The following is an 8,657-nucleotide window of genomic DNA, read 5'->3' on the forward strand; positions in this document are numbered from 1 at the left end:
CAGAATTGACCCTAAATTGACCTATGGTCTGTTTCATGTAGCAATCAAAGAAAACACTGATGTTCTTAAATATTTATTTAATTCTGTTTATATGAAATATAATGATTTATATAATGTTTTATGAAAATAGTACAGGTATGTTAATGAAAGTGATAAGTTTATGGTATTGCACTTTGTTGACAGTAAAAAATATGAATTATACAAAAAATGGAAATTTTCATGAGATAAAGAACATAGCTACAAAAATAAGCCAACCAATTTCTAAGAAAAGGCAACTTCATAGTAACAGAGAAAATCAAAAAGTACTGGAAAAGAGGTCAAATGTTGCCTTATAGTACTACTTCTTACTGTTTGAATAATGACAGTTCAAATCAAAATACAACATTTTTGGAAACTTTTATGAAAGTTTTATGGAGGCTGCTGAAGACCAGTAGCCTGTAATGTGATATAAAATCTGAAATACAAAACGTTTGACTAGTACAGTGGTGACATCACTTTAGTGTTTCTAAAGTAACCATGCCACTATCAAAGTTGACAGGGAACTTAAGGAAATTAACCTGCAAAGTTTCGTGAAGACTAATCAATAGTATATTGTCCAGACAAACAAATCAGGACAGGCACAACATTTGGACAACTAAGTCTTCATTTCCGTAAACTGGCACAACAAAAAGTAATGACAATTTAAAATACTGAAAACATACTCATGACAAGTACAAAAGGGCCAACATTTCTGAGTCATAGAACTTTCTGATCTTATGATGCTTAATGAAGTAACATGTTACACAAAATATTGCTATGGTAAGAAAAAGGCAATAATTATGAAAAAGCCAAATGCAGTTATGGAACTAGTGCATTTAATGTCAAATTATTACAGTTTGCAATTGTAAGACGTTTGTTACATTTTTCATTAACAAAGTGGAAGGTGCTTTAGGTATTTTTATGACAAAACATGTCTCCCACCTATGTATACCTTTAGCTGTGGCGGCTATTTTGGGCAGCAAAATGAAAAGTGTCGGTGATATGCAAAAATATACTTGGTACTGATCACTCCTGTGAAGTTTCATCAAAATCTGTTAAGTAGTTTTAACCTGTGAAAGCCGACAAGATTTTTCTATTTTTAGCTCTGGCTGCAATTCAGTGCATCAAAACGAAACATGCAAGCGATATGCACAACACTATGCTTGGTACTGATCAGTCCTGTGAAGTTTCGTCAAAATCTGGCCAGCAGCTTGTCCTCTTAAAGCCAGACAGGCTTAATGCGGATAGACGAGAAGGCATAATTAATACCTCTCTCCACCTTTAGATGAGACATAATTCCGAGATAAAACCTTACATACAACACTTTACAAAATCAGGATGCTAAAAAATGGATGTGCAATACTCTACCTATTCTTCAGTGAAATGAAAAAGGACAAAACCAAGTAATATGGAGGAGTTATGGGCCATGACACATACGATAAACAAATGTTTTAAGACTGAAGAAAATGCATTGATTAGTTCAAAAATTTACATTAGTGTTTTAGTTCAATATAAACTTTGTCATACTAAAATGATATTGCAGTTATAATGACCAATCACTTTTTAGATTTATGAAAGAAAAAAAAACAATTTATGCCAACCTTAAACTTACAACTTTAAAAGCAAAAATTATCAAACGTTTTACTGTGGTATTGCATGAAATTAAATTTTGTCACCAAACAAATCATTAATGATTTTGATAATACTGATTACTATGGTCTTAAGTTTGATTTGTGAACATACTGTGCTATAAACTGAGACAAAACAGTACTGATACACTACAAGACACAGTATTTTGAACATTATAACAGTGTAATGTTTACATATTCTCAAAGTTTCTGAATCACATTTACATGCACCGCTGGACAGGACTTGCTGCTTTCTACATGTGTGTCCTACAATAACAGCAAATATGTAACAAAGTTGATTCAGAAGGCTCCTCTATACTAAACTGTGCAAGCTGCAGACACTGATCTTGAACAATAGCTGAACGGTGACACTGAAGATTTCACAGGTATATATCTGAAGAAAGAAATGCATATTGTAGTAACTCTGTATTCGAGGTGTCTGCAGCTCTTTAATATTCAAAATATGTATATTTCTGAATATAAGGTAGAATAAAAGTGTTACTGGATTAATAAAACTTCAACATATCTTATGCATAAGACCCATTTTAGTAGAATATATGAAGAGGCCAATAGTGACCCTAAGTCACTCACTTGACCTTACTATTTGACCTAAAATATATGTATGACACACTTCTTAATTTGGAATATTATGATGGCAGGCTATATTTTATTCTATATCTTAAATACTTTGAAAATAACACACCTTATACTTGACATTTCATAATTTATATCTTACATTCACCTTTTTAAGCTTATAACAATAGAATTGTGTTTACCTTTTTAATTAATTTCAGGAGAAAAATGTAAGATATTTGGAAAGTTACGTTCGTAAGTCTGTAATTATTTGGTACTGTATAATTTCTTTTTGTAAGTGTAAAGTTTATATATCATACTTGACCCTTGGTCTCATGTGAAATAAACTTTACACAAGCCTCTAGAAGTGATATATACAAATCAATAACTGAATTACATTGTAACTCTTTGAATAATGTAAAAAATTACCTGAAGGTATCAATATCTGTGTTTAATTAAGTCATACAGGTCAACACTGGCATTCTCATCATATGAATCCACAGAACATTTTACACTGAAATAAAGAAACAGCTTCCTAGTACAAATTTTGTACTTCAATTACTGAAATTTACAGATTTTACATTAAATTAGGACTCTAATCCATTGAAAACATCAAGTGACAGATATCAAGAAAGCATTGCATTAAAAAGATATTTAAACAAAATGGTTAATGCTAGAGTGTATTTAAAAGCTTTGAAACATGGTTAGTGGCTGACAATAGTAGTTCTTTTATCTCTGTATCATATGAAAGGCTAAGAGTTAAGAAGTCTGAATAGATATCTTTACCTAAGTCAAAATTTCTTGATTCAAAATGGTTGGCTGTACCATCCTTCATGAAACTTCATAAAATCATTTTAATGACATTTACAATGTGTATCTGTTAAATGTTTAGAGGAATGTAATTTTAATAACTGGCATTATATTACCCTTGACATGTTAAACTTGTTAAAGAGTATCATTTGTACATCATTGTACCATCAGACCATCTTTCACTTCTGTCAACCTGACTAGACATGTTGGACACCCTGAAATATATAAATGATAAAATCTGTGAACAGTCTAATATATATATCAACTGTCAATAGTTTACAAGACTTGAAGTGTTAATTAGATGTCACTGACTTGTTTACTGTCAACATCATAAAAAGAGATAAAACTACATGTAAATTGTAAAACATTGTATGAGATACCCTTCCATCCTGTATAAATTGCCTTTAAAAAGAAATTACATAGAAGTAGTATCCCACTGTTTTGACTGCCCCTGCTCTATCTAACTTTTCAAGCTTCTGCAGCCACTTTAATGTGTCATCTGTTCGCTTGTACTTCTTTCTGAAATGAGGTAATTATAATATAATATTTCAATAACTTATAATAATAAATATATTATATTATTCTTTTCCTACAATTTGCAACAGTTTATTTTGAAAATTCATTTTATCTCAATTACATTCTGTTCTGACTACAGCTAAAATACATAGAACAGACTATAAGCTATTATAAGGTCAAAGGTCACTCTAAAAGGAAAAATCGGTAAACTTAGGCCCAGTTAATCACAGATGCTTTAAATAAGCTGTCATTTCACACATTAATTTGCCATAGGATTATGTATCTACAAACAAAAAACAAGAAAAAACAAATTAATAAAAAGAACATTTTTGGGCAATTTAAAAAGCGACAATGAAAGTGAAAGTAGAAAGTCAATATTTTCTTATCGACTTTTCTTTCATAATTTCCATTTAAAGCGTAACAGTTTACTTTCATACTGTATTGAATAATCCATAAACATTATACTTACCGTTTAAATGCATGAAAAAATCCTCATGGTACCCGTAAACTTATAATTTGTTGATAACCTCTCAGTTTTCGGCCGTTTTCACGTGAAAATACGAAACCGGTGTTAACATAAATGTTCTACTTCCGGCGGTATTCGACTGCGTAAATCGGCTCTAGTACTATGCCTAAATCATTCAATGTGACCATTCTTTTGTTGCTCGGCGGCATTTGACACTATCGGCCACGCTACGTGCATTCATCGCATAGAACGTCACTTAGGTATTTCAGGCAAGCCACTCGCATGGATGAGGTCATACCTTAGTGACTGCTACCAGACCGTATACATAGACTTGCGCTATCACAACCAGTGCTCATGAAGTACAGTGTACCCCAAGGGTCTGTCCCGGGGCCAAAGAAGTACACAATGTACACAAAACCAGTCGGAGCTATTTGCAGAAAGCACGGGCTGAACAATCATTTCTGTGCGGACTATTCGCAGTTATATCAATCCTTCAAACCGATAAACAGAATGTATATTGAAGAGACCATCCATCGCGTTGAAGGTTGTCTCAAGGATTTAGTAAGTTTGATGAATACCAATATATTGAAACTCAATGCTAAAATAAACCCAGAATTAATCATATTTTCATCTGAACACAAAGCACAATCTGTTTCAAACATATCTGTAACAGTGTACAGCTCTGAAATCAAACTGTCAGGCAGTGTCAGGAGCCTCAGTGCTTTTCTGGACTCGAACATGAGGATGGAGCAACATGTAAATAGTGTGTGAAGGCATTCCATTGTACAGTTGCGGCAAATTAGTCACATCAGACAATATATAACCACAAACACAACCAAATCCCTAATTAACTCTCTTGCTACATCACGTTGGGATTATTGTAACTCTCTTCTATATGAGATTCAAAAAAGCCCATGAACAATCTACAATATGTCCAAAATACGGCAGCTAGAATCGTAACCAGAACATCAAGAAACGAATATAGAACACCTTTTCACCTTCATACAACTCTTTGGGAACTAGTCTCACCTCACTAATTACGTAGCAGTATAATGTAGGTAATTTGTCGGCCAATCAAGGATTCTATTTTGACGGAATAATATTAACCGTGTTTTTTTCTGTGGGATGTATCATGGATGTTCTCTGGACTGTTTAGATGGGGATTGACGAATTCATCCGGGACGGTTTGCATGCTGTGATGCATTTCACAGGCATCATACTGGTTATTTCTGTCTGGTCAAAATGTAGTATATTTTCTGTTCTATTTTGTTCTAACCTGTTACATTGATAGATCAGTTAATTTTTTACGCTTTTGTATTTTGTTTCATGTTTTGACCTGCTTACCTTTACTTTAAAACACTATGTATCTTATTATCATAATGTTATTTTAAATTCATTCTATAATAGTTCAATTATCATTTGAGCCGTGCCATGGGAAAACCAGCATAGTGGGTATGCGACCAGCATGGATCCAGACCAGCCTGCGCATCCGCGCAGTCTGGTCAGGATCCATGCTGTTCGCTAATAGTTTCTCCAATTCCAATAGGCTTTAAAAGCGAACAGCATGGAGCCTGACCAGACTGCGCGGATGCGCAGGCTGGTCTGGATCCATGCTGGTCGCATACCCACTATGTTGGTTTTCTCATGGCACGGCTCATTTTTGTATTGAACATTATACGAATGCTTTTATATAAAGCACTTTTGAAAGTATGGCTAACATGCATCAAAATATTTTTCTGGTCATACAAGCGCAGTCGTTAGTCTGAATAAAAGGCACTATTTATAGCAGCTTGTTTACGAAAAAAAATATTCGAATACTTGATATCGGAAATTTGGAGTGGAGATATCACCCATTCATCCTAAAATCTTGATACTACATATTCATTCTGAATGTGTCATATCGTATTTGTCTGAAACTATATACTGGTCCAGTGCCTAAATCCGGACACTTTTGGTGGGTTTTTGACAGTAACTTTGCATTATGAAACTGTATAATGTTAGGTTCTTTATAAATCTCTTTGCAAAACAACAAAATCGTATATTGCTGATTTCATCATAAAAATGTCATCCGAATTGGGCCAGTACAAGCTGTCAAAATTGACCTTCGGAGTGCTTAAATATTCGGACACTATTTGGGTATAAAATGCAACGAATATGTGCACCCAAAAATAACAATAAACGCGACTTCGTTTAAAATAAGGCAGTCAAATACAGTCCTGTAAATATATACAAATATCTCCGTCCGAATAAAATTTTATTACCTGTTTATCACGTGATCATATGGACTAGTTTCTAACTTTATATAATTGTCAAATATAACAATAATATACTAAAATTTATCTGAGCAAAAATTAATGTTTAAAATTATTCTTTCTTACATGTTTATTCTGTCGCTGTCGTTATACATTTTGACACAAATACGGGGATCATTATAATGACACTGTGCCGATTTATCTAATGAATGCTGGAATTTTTTCTCTATTGAATTAATTGATATGTAACAGAAATTGGTTAAATCTTTCAAATACTACAGTAAATACTGAGGGTAGTACAGAATTCTAAAACATATTTTTACATCAGTTTCGATCAGCAAACAAAAAAGAGTCGTCTGCAATAGGCAGAATATTTTTCTTATTTAATCAGTACCTCTTCGCACCTCAAATAACTGGCGCGCGCTGTATGACGTCATCCCCCAACACACACAATGTTTACTTTATGCGGTGCGGATATTTGAAGGTAGTTTTCTCTGGAAAAGCTTACATTCGTACACTATTGTTGACAGCTGGTCATCAAAGCTTTCGCTTGCGTCGATTCTATTCATTTCAGTAAAAAATCATGATCGTAAAGCATTTTTAAACGGTGTCCGAATAATTAAGCACTGTCCGGATTTAGGCACTGAACCAGTAGGGCTGTTGGAAGTAATTTAGACAAATAAAACTTATTTCTTAAAAAAAATGTGAAATATGATTAAACTTTAATAACGTTGATTTTGTAATTATATATTAAGACAAAATATTTAAACAGTACTTTGTGTACTAGTATCTAAGATTAATGACTCGTTAATTTGTTGTTACTTGTAGAGTTCTGAAATGACCATCGACAGTATTTATTTAATTATTTTTGAAAACGAATGTTTACCACCTCATAGTCTTTCTACGCATGTGTACCAGAATGTAACGACGTCACTAGAAATAGAGGACACCAACATACAAAAATAATGCCGGTCTGTTTTGGCTTAGTTTTCTCTTCTGTTCGGTGCAAAGACACGAGGTCACAACAAATAAATAAGCAACTACATGATGACAATACCCACTGACTCGACAAATAGACAATATGATATTGAATGCATCCTGCTTTAAGCTTTAATAAAATCGAGTTTGCAACTATTTTGAACTATCGCTCTATGCTCCTAAAGAAATTTGTAATAGATTATTAAGATTAAAGAAAGTCAGTGGCGCAGTAGTAAGCAGCTTGGTTTACACGACCGGCGGCCGTTTTCGATTGCCGAATTTCAACTTCATGTGTATAATCACAAAATCATTGTATATGTCAAGTGGCTGTCGTAATTCTCTCTCCATTCTGGACAGAATGTCGTTGTTTTTCCGGATCCTTTTTTGCCTATGAAGTCCATTTAATACTAAATCATAATAGAAGTTCTCAGACGTTCGAAGAAGCATGAAGAGTATTGCCTTTTTGATAACCTATCTTCATCAGATTCAGATGCCCACGCAACCCCCGCCCCACTTCAGCCCCCCAGCGATCGACTGGCTTTCAAATTATCATTGGTAATAAGGGGAAGCGTTCTTGACCATTAGTGGGGCAGTTACCTAAATGGTCGGCCGAAGTGACTGTCACTTATTTAGAAAGGTGTTTTATAAATGATCAGTGATCTGTCGGCAGTTAAAAAAATGCAACGTACTTGTAGATCCTTACATAGTCTATATAAATATATATACCTCTATAACCTTGATCTGTTGAAACAGACATGGACCCCCACCCTCTCCCGTTTCCTTAGTTGCGTGTGCAAGTTTGTGAAGTTATTAGCTTTGATTGTCAATCATGATGATTGCGTTGCACAAGTTGCCCTATCCAAACAGGCGACCGAGCCTGATATACAAACATTATATTGAAGGATGAAACAATATACTTATGCATCAGATTGAAATGATATTTTTTGCTGACACAATTTAAGTAATATAATAATGTATCCTCATACACTTGCATTGGATTCGTATTTTGGTTTCATTATGTTGAATATTCGTCAAGCATTTATTGATTTAACCTCGGATTTTCTGTAGCTGGACGTGCCTAGCACATTGCAGTCTCCTTGAATTGTCTATCATATGTGTCAATCATGGAAGTTTCTGCATCATAGCATTGTCTATATTGTTTCTATTCATTTTAACTATAAACTATCATTTCATGCTTCAGTTACTTGATACTTATATTTCGAACAATATTCCATGACATTTATTTTCTTAGTTTTCTGTAATGATATTATAATAATACATCATTTAATGCTTCAGTTCGTGATATTTATATTCTGTACCGTATGCCAAGATATTTGAAGTTTATTAATTTTCTGAAATGATATAATGATGAAGTCACAGCTTTATTTTCATTTAAGCCGCATTTGTTATTTATTG

At 33.6% G+C, this 8,657-nt stretch overlaps 1 long non-coding RNA gene across 1 annotated transcript; it reads right to left on the reverse strand.

Annotated features, from left to right (window-relative positions):
- Positions 1-60: 60 nt before the first annotated feature.
- On the reverse strand, positions 61-3,990 carry LOC123562824 (uncharacterized). Its single transcript, XR_008367488.1, has 4 exons — positions 3,449-3,990; positions 3,146-3,244; positions 2,649-2,733; positions 61-2,040 (listed from the first exon to the last, which is right to left on the reverse strand). It is a non-coding gene; the product is annotated as an uncharacterized LOC123562824 (long non-coding RNA).
- Positions 3,991-8,657: the final 4,667 nt, after the last annotated feature.

Source organism: Mercenaria mercenaria, chromosome 15, assembly GCF_021730395.1.
Source record: "Mercenaria mercenaria strain notata chromosome 15, MADL_Memer_1, whole genome shotgun sequence".
Taxonomy (NCBI): Eukaryota; Metazoa; Mollusca; class Bivalvia; order Venerida; family Veneridae; genus Mercenaria; species Mercenaria mercenaria.